Raw genomic sequence first — 17,878 nt, forward strand, 5'->3', positions numbered from 1 at the left:
ATGAGAAACACAATCTCTAACAGTTATTTAAAGAATATGGGTTCTAATTTTTCCCTCTATGCATCTTACTTGTAAAGTATGATGTAATCTCAGTATAGCCAGTAGGAGCTAACAAATTAATTAGGACAGTTCAAGTTAGAATATTGGTGCCTGTTAATGAGAATGCTTAATTTCAATAATGATCATTTATTCAATGTCACATAAAAATCATTTATAATAGTGATGCTATATAAAGATTACTGTATTGCATCATTTGGTGATATTTTGTAGATGTGATTCCTAATTAAAAAGAATAATTTAACTGTTAAAACTCAAATCAAAAAAGTAAATTTTGTGAAGTCAAGAGCAGCCTAATTAATGTCAATGTTTTCAATATAATGCATTATTCAAGGAACCGAGCATATTAAAATAATACATATTTATAAATAAGATGGCATTGCTTGAAAATTTGACAATTTGTGACATGATATTACTTACTCAAAAACTTAACTGTCTATATTTTTTAAAAAACATATATAAGTCCCTAATTTTGAAAAATAGTTTATATACTATTTACTAAATATGTAGTCAATTTTCTATTAAAATGCTAAGAACAGGAAGCTTTTTCTGTACCAGCAAATACCAAGTTATAGCACAGTTAATAATTTCCATTAATTTTATATAATTTGAATATTTCACCTCTATAAAATTAGTCATCACTTTCTATTCAGAAATTTTATTTAACAAATTGAGATTTTATTGCAAAAAAATTTAATTTATGTCAATATCTCTTTTGTGTTAAATGTTAAAACTGCACAGGAAATTAAAGAAAACTGCAGGAATTTCCATCTGTGTCATTCTATCACATACTGAATACTGGATTCTCTCAAAATGAGAGGAGCCATCCTTTGGAATAATGGCACTGCCAAAACTTACAGTAGAAACTACAAACTTGAAAAGAACGTGTAAGGAGATTTATGTTGCACCAAAATATTATGCAGCTCTTTTCACTGTCTTTTTTTCTCACTAGTCCAACAACTAGGATTGTACTAAAAGCTAGCCTGGTTATTGGATAACTTTACATTCGAAAGGTTATTAGATTAATCTCCTGATTAAAAAGCACAAATCATACCCTATAACAAGTCCAAATGGAGGCAGGGTCAACTAATTTGAGGCTCTTTCTTACTACTGGTTTTGAAGCCCTGGAGTGGGTAGATTGCCTTTTAAGTGGTGTCACTGTGCCGCCCAGTGTAGTGGCTTGGTCGTGTTGGGAGTGGTGTCCCAGACACCTTCCCAGGATCTGTGCTTGGAACTGCAATCAGCGTGAGGGCTTCTCTAGGCAATTCAATGCCTTTATTGATGACTTCAAGTATTAGCATATATAGCAAACAATCAAAGAGCATTTTACTCAGCACTCCTAACAGGAATGAGATTGGAGCAAAATTGCTAAGAATCAGATGGCGATGACGAAAGGATGTTTTGAACTCAAAAGAAAGAGCTCCCACCCTTCCTGAGAGTGATGTGCTTGGAAAGAGACAGCTCATAATGAGAAGAGAAAAGGCACCTGGCATTTGCATCGCCCCGTCCACCTGGAGCCCTGACGGGGAGCGGGTGCAATTAGAGCTGGCTCTGCGGGGAACAAAGGGCTGTCACCGCGAAGAAAAGCCCAAACTAAGCAAAACCCCGGCGGTTACACCTTTTAGTTTCTCCTCACTGCCTTGAAAAGAAGAAATATAAGAAAACAGGTATGGGCCGGATTTTCCTAATGTTTGGAATTTAAAGATCCCTCTTCTGTATATGTTATTACAGAAAGTAATTACCCTTTTCTGAGTTCAGAAGACAATTCAACATTCACGGGGCCACATGCCGTGGTAACAGGATCAGGACAGTGCATCATGACGCAGCATGCTCGGTTTCCCTTAGTCTTGTTAATTTTTTCACGATGTTGAGGGTTGGATTAAGTAATTAGCCTTGTGACGTTTCACGGTGTTTCGTTTTCTGGCATGTCAGAGACAGATGGCAGCGTGAGCCTCTCTGCCATTTTTTTTCTTCGGCCATTCAAACTCCAGGGCAAGGAGAGATTGCAGTGACTCAGAAAGTCAGCATGTTCAAAACAAAACTTACTTTACTTGCTCCAGCAATTTTAAATAATAGCAAAGTGTGCTTCTCCAAGAATTCTGGTATCTGTTCTATGTATATGTCCACTATCTCCCTAAATTTGTCTTAATTCTCAGATCCTTCAAGGCAAAATCTCTATTACTATTGAGATTGAAAATTGAGGTTTCTTGTTTTAGTAAATTTCATGATGAAAAGCTTATTTTTAGGGGACAAGACAAGATTGTTAGACATAGTATAAAGAGAGCCATCCCGAGTCAACAATTTGGGTGATAGTTTGTCATAGCTCTCAGTGGCATGAGTAATTGGATCAATCAGATAGTACATTCATCCATTTTTGCTATGATCTAGACTCACGGCCCACCCCAAAGCAGTGGGCAATTGACCAAGTCTCACACTGTCGTAAGTGAGAAATGATACACAAAGGGCTTCGAGGGCTTGGGAAACATGTGCCACCAATGGGCTCACCACATATCAGTACTGAGTTTTTATCATGTTTGCCTTACAAATTCCTGTAGTACTAAAAGGGCAAATTCTTACTAACCTGCATCACACCATTCTCATCTGATTTTAAGAGCATTAACTATTGTGAAAAAGATAAAATACACAAACATAATAGTGGATGCTATTTGTATACTTTAGTGACAGAATTTTCATATTTTGGCCAACGCACTAAACGTCTCTCTATATGCATGCATAAATTTCTTTGGCAATACCCCTAGGTGGCAGGGTAATATTACAATACTTCACTTATAAAGACACTGGGTATCCTAACAGGGAGAGAGAGAGAGAGAGAGAGAGAGAAGAGAGAGAATGAGAAAGAATCTAACGCAAATTTCTAGAACCCTTAATCTTAAATTTGGACATCTCCAAAACTAGATAACATATAAACATTGGTTGGTGCCTGGCCATAGACAGTTTTCGTCACCAACATAGAACCAGAAAATGTGTTTGAGTGTTCCAAAATCCTGTTAATAAGAACAAGTTTTTCTTTTATATTGAAGAGGAAGTGAGGAGAAGTGGGTGTTTCAAAGCCAATTTTCTCCCCATGAAGTCAAAAGGTAATTTATTGGATTGTAACTTCTTTACAAAATATTCCATATTAAAGCTGATTAAACAAAACCCAACAGAACAATATCCAGGGCATGGGGCCCAGCGATGGCTAAGCTATTTTTAATTTTGCCAAAATAAATTTTTAGAACATATTGTGAATCATTTTTCATTTAAGGTGTGGGATAACAGTCCTCTTAAACTCTGCTCTGATAAATTGGTACACTCATTTAAGTAATCGGTTTGGACAAAGAAACTCAAAATATTTGGGAACTTTGCCATGGTGCTTCCATTTTAATATAATTTCCACTGAGGAAATTATATTCAATTATATTAAATATAATAACAGTAAAAACCCACATAGTGCTGATGTTCTAAAATTGCATATAATTTGCTAATGAAAATAACCATATGTGATGGAATAGTATGTAAACGTCAAAATTACATTTTAAAATGATATTTACTACACTGGGAATTATTATATTTGGTGAAAAATCTTCATTAAGTTTGCAAAAATGTCAATTATAAAAACATAGTTAAAATAAACATGCCAGCATGAAATATCCCCAAAATATTTACCATAGTTATGTCTCTGTAACAGAATTAGGAGTATTTTTTTGTTGTTAAAAATGTTCTATATTTTTAAATAGTCTTCAATATGTTCATATTGGTTTTATAGTAATAAAAGTATTTTAGTTCATATAGTCCTTTGCTTTATGTTCAAAAACAAAATACATTGATATAGATCCGCAATATCCAACCCCTGGGCCCTAATGGCAGAGGCTGTCCTCCGAGCAGCCATTCCAGACTCCACCTTCAGCCCGCGGTGTCTACGCGTGTTGGGCTTTTCTGTCTGTCACCAGAAGGAAAGCCCCAGGGGGGGGGGGTGTCACCTGTGAGAGGCTGTGGGGCCCAGCCCGGGTGCAGCAGGAGTGGCTGTTCCTCACATTTCACTAGCAGGAACATGGTCCACAGGCAAGCCGGCAGGCCGGCCCTGGGCCAGGAATGGGAGACAGGAGGCTGGTGAAAGCCACTAACGCCTCCTAGGACACGTCCCCCAGCGTTGTCAGCAGCTGCTTCTCAAGGTCCGTTCACCGAAAGGTGATCCAGCTGGAGAGAGGAAAAAGGGCCACAGAAATATTTTATTTTTTCCCCACCAAAGAACTTCATCAAAACCCTCAATTTTCTTTTCTGATTCGACTGCAGAGTTATGTTCTCTGTGTCTCGGAGACAGGGGGAACAATTCTCCCAGCTTCCTCAGTGCAGGGGGATACAGACTGCATGGGGGGCCGTAGACTGAGGCCCTCCCTGGCCCTGCTGCCTGGGTGGCTCCGGGCTCCACTACGCAGCGGTGGTGCCCCCGATCCCGTGACTCTGCCTCCTGGATCCAGCCATCCACGCCAGACAGTGAAAGTCCCTGGCCATCCAGCCTGTGGTTCCACTGGAGAATCAAAACGGTGAGGTCGTATATGAGACCAGGCCAAATATACCAGGAATCTTTCATGTCAGATTTAAAGACTGAGCAATGGTATAATCAAAGCTGACACAGTGATGAGGCCAAGAGACAAAAGAATAAAGGAACATGGAGGGAGAGGGCAGCCCGTGAAGTAGGAAAGGCCTGTTTTCCATGAAATGAAAAGAAACTCTGCTATAACCAGCAGGCAATAGGTAGATTAAACTCCATGCTTCCCAAGAGGTTGTCAGGGCTCCCAACCCTCAAGATCAGAAAATGTAGTGATACATTTTATTAATTCATAAATGATGGATGAAAAATGGAATATTCTTGAGAGAAAGGACTTGGGAGTCTCTGAGTCCTTTATTCAACTTTGCAATGTGACGTTTCAGAAGTTACAGAGACTGTTTTCTGAGCAGAATGCCTGAAGAATTGCATGACCTTATTTTTCAATAATTTTAAAATATAATATTTCTATCTCATTCTATCTCATTTTTATCTTGCCATATTTTGCTAAAGTACAATTTAAAAGTTATCCTGTGTATGCAAACTTCTACAATGACTATATTGAAAATCATGCTTGTGTCTTGGATGGCAAGATTACATGTCATTAAGATAGCAAGTCTTCCCAATCACATTCCTAACTTTAATGACATCTTAATAAAATTCCACTGGCATTTGCAGAATGCAACAAAAATAATTCTAAAGTTTGTGCAGAAAATAAATGCATAAAACATAAATGAGAATTATGAAAGGAAATGGAGAGAGGACTCCAATACTTACCAGATAATAAAATGCATTTTAAAGGTAAGCAATTAAGATGGTATTGTGTGTTAGGGTCCCAGCAAGGGTGGGAAACCTGGGTCCTCAAGGCCACATGTGGCCTTCTGGATCTTGTAGTGTGGCCTTTTGACTGAATCAAAATTTTACAAAATGAATACTTCTAATAAAGGGATTTGTTCTGTGAAATTTGGATTCGTCAGGGCCACCCTGGGGGATCGGAGGGTCATGTGTCCAAGAGGCCACGTGTTCCTCACTCCAGGCTTGGAGTCATATTCTATAATACTATAGTATTATATATTCTATACTATACTATACTATTCTATACTATATATATACTATTCTATACTATATGTATAGTATCTATACTATTCTATATAATAGAATAGTATCTGTTATATAGAATACATATATACTATATATACTAATATGGAATATATATACTATATATATACTAATATATACTATATTACTATATATACTAATGTAGTATATATAATACTATATATACTATTCTATATAATTCTATATAATATCTATACTATTCTATACTATATATATAGTATATAATTCTATAATGTCATATTCTATAATACTCGACAGAGACGTCCTTGTAACTTGGGGAAAAAGTTTAGTTTTCAACAAATTATGCTCATTCAACTGACTAGTATTTAAAAAAGAAGGAAAAAAAAGAAATTTAGAAACATCCTCATCCCTTATGTGGGAAACAAAATTGCAAATGAAAACTCACAAATTTTATGTTTTGTGTCCTCAAATTTTATGTTCTGTGTTCTAAATGACAAGGACAAAAATTATGTTTGGGGCCTATTATAACTCAGTATTTTTTTAAAACAATGAAAAGATTATGCTTTTAGAGATGGGTTGTCTAGTAAAGACCAAGAATTATCCCTCCTCCAAAAATAAATAAATAGGAAAAAGACATTATATTTACCTATGGCAAAAGCAACTAAACCAAAATTAAAAGGCAAGCAAATAACTGAAAAAATTTGACATGCAAAACATCAAAAATTTACTGACTAGTTTCTACATTATTCTTACAAATCGACAAGAAGAAACCTACATGTGCACAACCTCAGCAGGAGATGAAGAAGGAGCACCAGGAGGCAGCTCACAAGAGAAAAAGTAAATGTGCCCATAGACAAGGTGTTTATGGAAAGATGTTCCCCTTCAGAGGTAATTATACACATGCAAATTAAACAAGGAGATGTGTTTTGCTTCTCATGTTAGCAAAGGTTAAAAATGGTAGTAAACACAATAGCAATGTTAAGGATAAACGTATTCACTCAGCAGTATTTACTGAGTGCCCACGTGTGCTGGGCACCGTGTGAGTACGGGGAGCCCCGGGAGCAAGTCACCTATCGGAATAGGCATGTATGTACCCGAGGGGGGTTCACATTTGTATAGCTTTATGGATCATAGTTTCAGGAATACAAAATGTGAAAAACCTCAGACTAAAAAATTGTTCTTTTGAGAATGTATTCTAACAAAGTATGCCAAGGAATTTCATCGTAAAGTTGGTTAAAATATGAAGAATCACAATCATAATAAATATACATGGATAAATGATTCAATGACTTAAATTATGTAACACCAGTAAAATGAAACTATATGCAGTCATTAAAAATGAAGTGATGATATTGTTTTTATTTTTGACCATTGAAATATATATATATATATATATGAAAGATATATATGATACATAATAGAAAGGAGCACAGGTAAACTTATCCTCTTTGCGGGCATCTGTGTGCATAGGCTACCAGGTGCGGCACTCACCAAACGGCGCACCTTCTGAGAGGTGCACTTTTGCTTTATTATCTTCTTTACTTGTAAACGCTTCTGATCTGCCCTTTACCATGAGCAGGGAAATAGAAGTTTTATAAACAGGAAAGGCATGTTTTTATTCAGAAGAAACAAAATAAGAATAAAAGAAAAATATTTTTTCCTTTTTCAGTAGCTTAGCTTTGTTGCTGCAAACCCACAAAGACAAGATGTCTGTGTGTGACACACTCATTTGATGGTGTTGCTGAGGGTGACTGTGGGACTTGGGGTGGTGCCTAAATAACCCCTTTGGACTGTGTGATTCTAACCTCTGTGAAGGGAATGACATTTTCTCTGATTTAAAACTCATAACCAGCTCATACCTGTAGTCCCAACACCATGGGAGGCCGAGGAGGGAGGATCACTCAAGACCATGAGTTTGAGAGCAGCCTGGGTGACATAGTGAGACCTCATCTCTACAAAAAAAAAAGTAAAAATAAGCCAGGTATGAGGACTGTAGTACCAGCCACTCGGGAAGCTGAGGTGGGAGGATCGCTGGAGCCCAGTAGTTCTAGGTTACAGTGAGCTATGATCTCACCACTGCACTCCAGCCAGGGCAACAGAGCAAGATCCTGTCTCTAAAAATAATAATAACCAGCAAAACCCCAGTCCCATGCTTTAATCTTTTGAATTTAAATTTTTAAATCTGGGAGAAAAAGTGTCATGAACCCCAGAAAGCAGAGCACAGTCACATAAAGTCTTGAGGTAGAAGTTTTGAGGTAAAAGAGAAAAACCAAAGATCATATCCCCACCAGGGGAAACCCTCAGTTCTCCGTAATTGACTCTAAAATACCCCAGGAGAACCGAGATAGGTCTGAAGTGTTCTGACGTGAGCGTTCCACCTGAGAACTGAAGGCATCCTTGGGGAGCAGCGTGAAGGTGGTTTCTACGAGGGGGTTCTGCGAGAACCCCAACCCCAGCATATGGGACTTCAACGCCCACAGCTTTCGATTTTTGATAGAAAATCTTTTTTAGCGGAAAAGTAGGAAAGTGTCCTACATGCCACTCGTGTCTTAGAAGGGGAACTAATTTAGATCTCTGGCAAACTTGAAATGTGAGTTTGAGTATGTAGAATTATAAACTAAAAATATTCTAGAAAATTGCTTATGATACTAGAAGTTTTATAATAGTCTGAAGCAATATCAAAACTTCACAGAAAGTAACAGGGCAAATATTGTTCGTAATTACCTTTGAAGTAATTAGAATTCCTGCTTTAAGCTGCTATTCCTTTTACCATAATATGTCAATAGGTTACAAATATGTTCAGTTATATTCAGGTTCATTTAAGTAACATAAGAGTCTTTAGAAAATAAAAATTGGCTCTGTGGAATAGATGTTTCAGGGATCCCAAACTTCAGTGCTAAAGCGTTGCTTGGAAATTAGCAAGAAGCATTCCGGAAAGGAAAGGCAGACCCTCGAGCTGTAGACCGGACCCAGCGTCCCTGTGGTCCTTGAAGGTATGCGTGGTCTCTGCCGTGCAGTGTGACATCACTAATAGCGTAAGGGCTACTGAGTCCTTGTTCCTGCCTTGAAGGCTTCTGGTCACCGCTTTCAACCAGCTTTACACGTGGCAGGTGTTTGGGTTACTTAAGTCTCTGTGCAAATTATTTAACCTCTCTGAGCTTCTTGTCAATAAAATAATAGTGATAGTGATACAAATAATAATTTTATTAATATTCTTCTTATTATTATAATCATGATAGTGTCAACATTATGGGACTATGGTATAAGGCAGGGGTTCCCAACCTATGGCGAGTCGTATAATTATTTCATTATGTAACAATCATAGAAATAAAGTGCACAATAAATGCAATGCACCTGAATCATCCCAAAACCGACACCATACCCCCTGCTCCCCGCCCCCGTCTGTGGAAAAACTGTCTTCCATGAAAAAGGTCCCTGGTGCCAAAAAGGTTGGTGACCACTGGTGTGAAGGACAGAGAAGATAATACATTTAATAGACTTAGGAGAGAATCTGGCTTACATAGGAAAAGTAAAATAAACAGCTATTATTGTAGGTGAAAATACTCTATTTGAAATGTTACTAAAATTTTCAGAAAAGATAATTGGTAAAAAAAAAAAAAAAAAAAACTTATTTTTTGATTACCTCTCTCAAAAAACCTAATCATGGCCAAGGTTCTGGTCCAATCATTATCACCTTCCTGATTGCAGTTGTCTAGACTTGTAGGCAAGAGGAAAAGCATAGCTGTTGGATCGTCTTACAGACTATATAGCTATAAATTGATAGGCCATGACATGTGGTGTACTTTTAGGTCTTTTTCCATATCCTTTGCTCTCTTGGATCTCATGTTGAAGCTACACCCCTTCCCCATAACATTCCAAAAGGTACTGAAAGCTTGGAGAAGAGGAATGGAAATCCAAGAATCAAACCAGTTCAACCAGTGGGAAAAGCTGATGCAAAACAGGTCCCAGGGCGGGACACCAGTCTGCCAATCACAGCTTCTCCTCTGTCTTTAAGTGGCTTGTTCTATAAACAGTTTCTCTAAGTGCTTTGATCATTTCATTTGAACATTGTTAATACAACAGTAACCGTTGACAGAACATTGCTAAACAGTAGCACGTTATTTATTTTACTCTTCACCAAACTGTGTGAGATTGATATTATAATCTCAATAAATCACAAGAACCAAGAATTAGAGAAACTAATTCTAAAGCCCATGTCATCCTACCGTTGATGTCTAGGCTACCAAGCAGTCTGTCATTCCCATTGTATTGCTAAAGACCTCTTTCATCTGCTGACTTCAAATAAATATTCTGAGTATTTTAATTCCAGCCTAGTCACTGTGGAGCATTTTCTTTTAAATTTTCATGAATTTTGTTACGGTCATGTAGAAAGAGGAATTTTGTGGAAGTAAGCAAAACAATTGTCACTCTGAGCCACAATTTCCCCAATTTTTATAAATTATTAGTTAACAGACAACACAAATTTAAATATTTATAGGTAATTAAAAATTTATACAGCCAGATTACCTATGAGAATATGCTAATCATTTTAAGAAAAATCATATGTGGAACCACTGATTCCTCCCAGAAAAGTGATGACCAAGATATGCCTTTTATATATAAAGGAACAAAGATCTGAATATCTTGTTGATTTTTGAGTTCTATTAACCGTCATGTCACACTTGGGAACACTCAGGTAGTTGACGAGTTGGCAACTGTGGCTCCTGAGAGTAAAGCTCTAGGTAGTGGCCGACTTCTGGGTATAGGGTAGAACCACTGCAGACCTGATTGTTTTGCAATTTTGTTAAATTTTAAATCAAAGAATGTACAGTTTGGGCGTGATTTTGCACCCCATTTAGCACTACACAAGTATACAGTCTTGCTGCCTGGCAGGGCCTGATCCCTGAGATGTGTCCCCGGCTTCCCTCCCCGACACCTGGAGGACCAGCAGCGTCTGACTGAGGTGGCTGAGCAGCCTGGGCCATGACAACTGTGTCGGGCCAGAGGACAGGGAAGCTATTTAGTCTCCCGGACACTTGGCTTCACCCAGCAATGTGTGAATGAGTAGGAATTTCACACCCTCTTTTGAGAGGAAAAATAAAACAGAGCACTTCTAAAGTCCCTCTTCCTCCCTGTGGGGCCTGATGTGCCCTGACAGAACCCGAGCAGGCCTGGGCTCCTGGCTGACACCTCCTTATGGTGACCTTGAAAACACTGTGGGAAAGCTGGAGAGAAAAGCAATTTCATCTTTGAAATTACACACCGCTGTTCTCATTCATCTTGATAAGCACTTTTAAGGAATCAAAAAAAAAAAAAAAAGAGGTGGGAATATTGCTTCTGTAAGGGCTGTGGAGGCCTTCCGTCTGCAGAGTCAGTTTAAAGTAAATTTAGATGTTCAAAGATGCATTTGATTTCTATTGTGAAGCTAAATTGGCCACTTTACAAGGTTAAAGGAAGAAGAAAAAGACAAAAAGGGAAAAATGGAAGAAAATTTGTTTAAATTCAAAATTATTTTGTATTCTGTTTTTAAACTGGAAACACATTCCGATTGTAATGTTTATTTAAATATAAAGCTAGCCATCCATTTTGTTCTTATATTTGCAGTTGCGTTGATTTAGTTTGTGTGTGTGTATGTGTGTGGTCTTTGAGAAAGAAAAGTCTACCGACTCACACTATAATCATTGACTCTGTGAACTCACATAGCTTGGACCTGTCTCAAACATTCACAAAATAACACAACACCTTACATGAAATCTACTCTCCCCCCATGGTCTGGAACATTCCATTGTTTCAGGAATAGTATGTCCCTCTTTTGAATCCAGCACTTGACAATGTGTTGATTCTCGCTGTGATCGTGACTGCTTACTGAGAAAGGACAGGAGGTAAGAGCTGTCCTTTTCAGCCCACGAGGAGGCCACGCCAGGCAGACACTAAGGGTAGACGCACCAAGCAGGTTCTGCTCCAATTAGAAGAGGACAGGGGGAGCCCTGAACTCACACTGAACACAGTCAAAAGCCTGCAGCCCTGGGCTGCCACCTCCCTGTAATGACAAAGGCCAATGGAACTATATTGGGAAGTTCCCAGCAGTTAGCAGATAGAAAAGAAAAAAAGAAAAGAAAAAGAAAGAAAAGTGACTTCAAAAACATCCCTTCCCTTTACTGAAGATCCCCTCGGGGGAGCTACTGGAGGGAACTGTGTCGACCCCCAGAGTTAACCGCCCATCAGCAAGCTGGGGTGACACTCCAGAATCAGTTCCATGCTGCACACCACATCTGGTCTGGAAAGGACGAGCACACGCTCAGTGACAGCTGCTTGTGAGTGACAGCGATAAAGTACAAAAAGCCTAATGGGTACTGGAATCCTCCCACCTCCTGTGCAAGAGCCAGGAGGCAGCGCAGCCTCCTCCCATGCCCACCTCAGCCCCTCCTGGACGGTAGCCCTTCCCCGCACCGGGCAAACACTTCCACCTGCCGTCCTCACACGGAAAGTTGCTCGTGCCACGGCTGGGCGAGAGGGGGCACAGTCAGGCAAGCCACAGGCTGTCCAGCCAGACCCCTGGGCAGTCGGCTGAGACACATCCTCCCTGACCCCACACGCACGGGGCAAAGGCGTCTGAAGGCCCCCTGCCCAGGGGAAGCGCACACAAGGTCTTCGCTGATGCCTCGCTGAGTCCTGCCAGCCACAGGCTGTGGGATTTAGGGCAAATTGCATGACCCCTACACTCTCTTCTTCCTTCTACGGAATGGGACAAAAGAATACATCCCGCACTAGGGCCCTGGGTGTGAGTGGCCTGGAGCGATGTGCGGTGCAGCGTCACACACTCGCACGGCACACACGGAGGGTCACTGGTTTCCTACAGAGATGCAGCGGCCCAGAGAACGTCCTTGCACGGGAAAATTCCTCCTACTGGCCTCACCTTCTTAGACTCACACCTTTTAGTGTAATGACAGTAACAGTGAAGAAAGATGTGACCAGACGAATGACGCAGCTGTGATCTGATGAACTCAGTGGCGTGGCTCATTTCCCCTGGCTCTGAAGCAGTGATGAGATCACCAGTCTCAGACGTCAGCATTCAGACTCTCCTCCTACTTCACAGGTAGCGTTTATGGCACCATAAGGGGAGCATATGCACTGTGCTTATATAAAGTTCTCCAAAGCAGCGAGACGAATTTAATCGGCTCCTGCGTTCGGTTTCTGCTTGTCTGTCCGCTTATGGGACTTCAGATGTGAACTGAGGGGAACATTGTCTGGGATTCATCTAAGGACACCAGACATTCTTTACAAACACAGAGGGGCGGAATCAACCCCTGCCTGCACGGGGATGTGCCCGACGACACGAGGACAGGGGCATGGGCGCAGCCCTCAGCCACTTCCCAGCTCACTCTGGGAATTCCCAGATGGCTTTGTCCAGGATTAGTTTTGACACCTCCAAATTTCCAAGCAAATCTCCTCACAGGAGAAAAGAATAAAGGCTATTTATTCTTGGGGGAAAATTTATTTCCCCTTTGAAGGTAATTATCCTTTTCAAAAGATAAGGATCTGCCCTCTCGCTTAAAATCACCGGCAACCCTTTCCAAGACCTCCAGACGCCCATGGTTTACTTTTACTCCGTGGCAGACGGCCACCTGTGAGTGACTCATCTCTCAATTAAGAGTCTCAAAGGTAAAGACCAGATTCCTTCTTGCTCAGCACCCCCAGAGCTGGTGAGACAAGCACTTCATTAGTTGAGTGAGGAGATAATCTAGAGATAGAACTTGAGGGATTAGGAAAAGAAGCTGACTTCTTGGGTAATAGCGTATTAATTTAATATTACCAGAGCATGCTTAATACCTAAAGAGATATTTTCAGTAATATTTTAAAAATTAAGTTCTCCCTTTGATTCACTCATGCGGTGATTCATCCCTGATGAAGGATTAGGGTGGAGTGGTATGGAGTACCTGATGTCATACCACACTGGGTGAATGTGCAAAATGTATATGGCGGGACTTGTTCCTAAAGGTTTGTTCTCATGTGGGATGATCCTGTGCCAGCAAGGCAGACCCTGGGTCAGCATGGGGTTTAACTATGTGATGACACGTGGTGACCTGGAGGGCGCAGCTGTGGAAGGGCACAGACTGGTCCGTGCAGAATTCTGGGCACTGGAGACGCAGTATAGGCACGTGCTTCCCCCGATGGTGAGGGACAGCTGGGTGGGGGAGCCATGTGAAGGACAGACAGACTCTTTGGTTACATGCAAAGAATTCCTCATCTCTTAAAAAGAATAGAAAGAAAATGCTAAGGACTAAGTCGGGGACATTATAGCTCAGTGGTTGAATGTCAAAAAACTATAAATGTCTAAGGAGAGCCAGTCTGTTCTGCCAGGATCAGGGCCCTGGTTGGAAAATCCGGCTCCCTGCTGCATGGGCAAGATGCATTTCGTAGAACGTCCCCACAGGGTTTGACTCCTCCTTGAACCTGCAGAGTGCCCGGCGGTTCCCAGTGTGCAGCAGCACTCCTGCCTGTGCTGGGGGACGATGCAGGAGCCCCTCCCCCTCCAAGCAACTGCATGGCCTGGTGTCTGTGTCCCCCAAACCCATGCCTGACCCCCAAAGTGATGGTATTAGGAGGTGGGACCTTTGGGAGGTGATCAGGTCATGAGGGTAGAGCTTTCATGCTGGCATTGGTGCCCTTATAAAAGAGACCCAAAGAGCACACTGGCCCCTTCCATCACGTGAGGAGGCACCTTCTGTGAACCAGGAAGCAGCCTGGACAAGACACTGAATGTGCCAGTGCCTTGATCTTGGACGTCCCAGCCTCCAGAACTGTGGGCCATAAATGTCTATTTCTTATAAGCTACCCAGTTTGTGGTATTCCAAATGCACCAAACATGCCCTCAGGATCGGTCACCCCCTTGCACCCTGTGTATTCAGCCTCTGCCTGGGGCTAAGTTGCAGCGTCACTTACCTGGACAATCCCACGGGGCGCTCGCACTGTTGACCAAAGTGCAGGTCACTGTACTTTGAGGAAAGGGAAATGCCCAGTGATTCTGACAATGGCTGGACACAGTATCTGGAATCATACTGACACCCAGAGACCCAAAGCGTCCTCACGCTTCCCCTGCACTACAGGGGTGCCCAGGGTGTTCACTCATACACAGCCGTGTCAGGGTCTGAGTGACGGTGAAGCTATTGGGTTGATGGACACACTTGGTGCTCAGTTTCCTGACGATCAAATCTATAATTGGGATCAACAACCCCAGCAGCTGGTTCCACCCTAAAGGAGGCCCTGGGATTCTGTAGGGAAAGCTGTCATAGTAACGAAGGAGAAGTGAAAGCTGTCCCTCATCCACCCTGGTCAAGGTAGAAAATCACAGGTAACACTGCAACACAGGATGATGATGGAAATTCGTGCTGACAGTAAGGATCCAAAAGACAGGGCAGGGCTTCCCTTTACATATGCCCTGGCTGACCAGTCTGGCCTCTGGAAGGTGGGTCTGGACGGCATCGCAGAGGGACGCAAGTGTGACCATGAGGTCACCTGCCCCTCTCTGTCCTGCAGATGTAGGATGGGGGCTGGAGCAGGTGCACAGGGCCTCAGACACACTGCATGTGGTCACTGGTCTGGCAAACACTTCCTGTGTTTTGTTTTCTATTTTCTATCTCAGTCAGAAAAATAGGATGAGAAATAGTTTATTTTCACATGGAACTGAGAAAAATCTGCATTTACACTTTTGCCCTGGGCTATTTTCCCTGTACCATCTATCATAACATACTCCAGAGAATCTCGATTGCTCTGACTTTGATCTGTGACCTTGATGCCACTGTGGTGACCAGGCCAGGGGAGCAGGGGGCAGCTAGCGTGCTTAAAGCCTCAGTGGAGCATGTGCACCCCCGAGGTCGGTAGATAACCTTGGGAACATTCAGAGCCCTGGATAAAGTGCAAGCATTGGGCAAATCCATGTGGGCAACTGAATGAATCCTTTAGGTATTTTGCATGAAAATTCTTAAAAACATAAAGCACTATACAGGCTAAAAAGGTAGACTAGGAGGTGTTTTCTACACAATTAATAAAGCAACGTGCGTTGGTGCGCCCACCTCTGAAATTTGCACCCAGTCCTTGCTGACTCCGGGTGCTGTCCCGGCGTGGCCCGAGTTCTCAGTTCTTCCCTCCGCAGGACAGTGCGACCCTGAGGCAGAAACGTGATGGATCTCAGTTTTATGGATAAGGAAAGGAAGGCACCGAGAGGGGAAGACACTCCCTGGAAGTCACTCTCCTTGGAAGACACTCAGGCCGTCTGGTGTTGGTGCGCTCACGGCTCCCGAGAGGTGGCACATACCTGACATCCTCACACACGGCGCCTGTCGGGGCCCCGCACGGGTGTGTCAGGTGCAGTGGGAGGGTTCTCCGACTCTGCTTTCCGGCAGAGCTCATCTTACAATTCACACCCCAACGCTCAGTGTACGTTATGTGAATTCTCATTTCATCTGGCAATTACTGACAATAATTCCAATCTCACAGGGCTTGGTGAGGTTAAAAGAAGTTGTTCATACTACACTTAGCATAGCCTATCGTTCATGCCCGATGATTATAATGTAAAATATAGTACATTATTAAAAACAGTATTTCAAATATAGTACATAAATTCTATACGCACAACCCTGTAACAAGGCACTTTGGTCTTCTACACAAAACAATGCAAATGGAAACTGAAGCCTTCAAGCACATTCATTGTTTACCATCTGATTGTCTTTAATTAAAAAGCTGCAGTGAATTACAATCTATTTCCATTTGATTCTATTCTGTCAAAGCTATTTGCATGTGAACATTTCCTCTTAGCTTTTCTCTCTCACTGAGGGCTCAGGCCAACCTTCCCAGGCAACCCCAGCCAGCGTGGGAATTCCAAAGTGACCAGGAAAAGCCAGACTCCTGGGAGAGCCCCAGCCAGGCGGTCAGAGCCCTGCCACCCCGCCACCCTGCCACCCTGACACCCTGCCACCCCGCTGGAGGCTGCTTCTGCTGAAAGCCGGGTGAAAGGCGCCACTGTTCTGAGTGGATGTGAGGAGGTCTGGGGGTGAGTGGGGAGGAGGCCGGGCTCCCTGCTGAGCGAGGGGCACACGCGGTCAGCCGGGCTAAAGCAGGAGGGGTGAGGGTCAGTGCCTGCTTCAGAGAATATTAATACAAACACATGTTTTGCGACATAACCAGGACTGGACGTCAGCTTCTGAGCCTCTTCCCCAAGACCTAAGACAACATAATTGAAACATGCACAGTGGGAGAGGCCACCGAGCCATAGAACCCCTTCTGTCACTGTTCCCTAGAACACAAAGCCCTTCCCTGTGGCACTTTGCCTAGGGAGCCTGTGAAATGCCACTGGGCTGTCCTTCACTTTGCTATTCTCCAATAAAAATATTAACTTTGAAGGAAAGGGATAGAATTGAATGATCGTGGATGGTTTGCTCGAAAACTATTGCCGCATATATGATTTATGAAGGAGATACTCAGGTCAAAGTTAACAGACAGAAGAACATTCTCCACGTGTCCTCTCCACGCCTGTGGGGGAAGAGGCCCCTGAGCTTCCTTGGTAAAATTAGACAAGGGCCGAACTTCCACTGGCTCCTGTTCATCAGCCCGAGCTCTGAAGGGTTGATTTCGGATGTAAGGTTTAGACGGCATGTTTTCTAAAGGAACTTGATCCCTTCTGATTTTATTGCAAACCAGGGAGCCGTGGTCACAAAAGCCTTCTTTCACAGACAGGAAGAGTTTTCACCTGGAAAAATAAACTGACAAAGACAACATTTACATATTGCTGATGATATAGTGCCTTTGGAGGAACCCTACACAGCCGTTTCGCTAATGGTGCATTTTAAAAGATGGAAATGCCAGGACGTATCTTAACACATGATCTCTCTGTTTCCTGTCTGACTTTCCCACCAAGTGGCGTCCGTGGGACCACCGCGAACCAGTGTCTATTCCAGAGAACAAGGCCCGTCACCCTAACAGCACAGCTTTACACTCTCGGCCTTGTTCGCTCTCATACATCCTCAAAAGGCCGAGCAATGATTTTTGTTACCGTCAAAGGTGAGCACCAACAAAACAGAGAAACAGACATAGTGTCAGCTCCCCATTTACAGAGAGCTTGTCCTGATCTGCTCATCAGGAAAGCAAAGTATACCCTTGATTATTCTGCAAGAGATTAACTCTTTGATAACAACTCTT

This window comes from Eulemur rufifrons, chromosome 17 (genome assembly GCF_041146395.1).
Source record: "Eulemur rufifrons isolate Redbay chromosome 17, OSU_ERuf_1, whole genome shotgun sequence".
Taxonomy (NCBI): Eukaryota; Metazoa; Chordata; class Mammalia; order Primates; family Lemuridae; genus Eulemur; species Eulemur rufifrons.